At 37.4% G+C, this 1,908-nt stretch overlaps 1 pseudogene; it reads left to right on the top strand.

Moving 5' to 3' along the window:
* Window positions 1-214: 214 nt before the first annotated feature.
* On the top strand, window positions 215-571 carry LOC103274158 (annotated as a pseudogene).
* The last annotated feature ends 1,337 nt before the right edge of the window (window positions 572-1,908 follow it).

The raw sequence follows: 1,908 nt of genomic DNA, 5'->3' as shown, positions 1-1,908 counted from the left end.
TTTACAAGAGATATTAACCTGGACTGGAAAACTCAAATGTCATCCTTATTGTCCCGGAGATAAGACGTGCGACCAAAAACCTAAGATGGCCATGGGAGTGCGATGGCGCAAAGAAGCGGATAAAACCGGCAGCAGCACCGTCCTCGTATGGGATGAGACCGGAGGTCTCACATAGCCAGGGGATTTTATTCTGTCGACCCAAGGGTATGCATCCATGTGGAAAGGACGTCTGACACCTCATACTGGAAGGGGTGGTGAACTTCAAACAACTGGGGAATTTTGTGAGTTTTTTTCATAAGTGCTAGACTTCAGTGAACCCAGCCCAGGTTATCGAGGACAGCAGAACAAAGGGGCACAGAGTGAACAGAACAATAGTTCCACGAATTTTAATATAGGCACAGGAGCATGTGGACCGGTGGGAAACAGTGTTCAAACCGGCCCTGCATCAGGGGAAACCAATTTTCATATGCTGGTAGAAGCAATGGCCAGGGACCCACGCATCCACAGCTAATAATCAGCCATGACCACTAAAAGTAATGAGAAAGACCCTCGGAGAGCCTGTAAAAGATGACCTATACCAAATATCCATATGTAGTACTTAAGCTACATGCCCTTCTTGAACACTTAGTGCACTTTTATTTATTAACTGTGTGAAGTATGTCCTTTATTGGCTTCCTTGTACATTTTTAGTCAAGAAGCGTTTGTTTTTATTGCAAAACTGCCAGGCTGCTCAAGTCTCTTATTGAAGAATGAGGACACTGAAAAGCAAGGGCATTTATTTAAAGAGCAAAAAGATCGTTGGATAGCTTCTAAAAAATTGTAGCCATTTCATGGGTGAGTTACTTTAAGACATCAGCTTTATAACCTCTATGAGTCTATTTTCTGTATAAATTTTATAATAAGGCTTAGTGGGAAATGTTCTTTTATCTTGAATTCAGATATTGCCAACTAAACAATCACCACCAAAAACAACAAAAATGTGTCAATGCTACCAGCAATTTTTGAGTGTTTGTGGCTTTAGAAATGATTGACTTATTCATTGACTGACTGCTGTTAAGATTTTCCAAGGACTGAATCATCCAAAATTCTGATTTTCTTACCAAAAAACAGTATTATCTGAATTATGGAATAGATTGTGATCTATATTGTAACAAGTCGTTTTTAGAAGAAAGCTGCATTTACTTTATTTTAGGTCGTGCTCTTAACATTTGTTATCACCTCTGTGGGTTATATTGAAGAAAATTTTAATACTGACGCCTTGAATATTTATTTTTTTAAACTACCATGTTAAATATTAAAGTGTAATTTAAGGGAGTGATACAGTCATAATAAACATTGATCTAATTTTTTTTAAAATAATTGTGATGGATAAGCACAGCACAGGTGATTCAGAGTGAATCCATGTAGTAACATGCAGGCTTTAGTTACAGGACCCTGGTCCTTACGGGGCCTCAGCCTGGAGTGAAATCTTGAGTTCTTTCTTTATTTGAGGGGTGTGTGTGTTGTCAAAAATTTCTGAACACAATTCAAATAGTCTTATTAGCAAAAGTTAAAAGTGGCTCTCTCAAGGAAGCAATTACAGCTATATTTGAAAGTGTCAAGGTAGAGTGTATCTACAAGTATGTGTGTAAGTGGTACTCGTGTCCACTTTTTCCTGAAGAGTGGGTGACTGGTCGGTTTTTCCTTCATTAGAATTTAACTCTTTTTAAATATTATCTCTTGAATAAAACTTGTGTTATAAAACTGTTTTAAAAATTCCTTTGAAATGAGAAAATCATCATCAGAAACACGAAGACTTTTGAAGACTTTCTAGAAGGTCAAAAGCAGATTTAATAGGCTTGGCTTCTAAAAGCAGAAAACATACAACATGAAACATGATTATGACAAAATCACTGCAGAGTATGAGAA

The sequence above is a fragment of the Carlito syrichta genome, unplaced genomic scaffold, assembly GCF_000164805.1.
Source record: "Carlito syrichta isolate Samal-C Ts95f unplaced genomic scaffold, Tarsius_syrichta-2.0.1 Scaffold314566, whole genome shotgun sequence".
In the NCBI taxonomy this organism is placed as follows: domain Eukaryota; kingdom Metazoa; phylum Chordata; class Mammalia; order Primates; family Tarsiidae; genus Carlito; species Carlito syrichta.
This window is presented reverse-complemented; position numbering and strand designations above follow the sequence as displayed.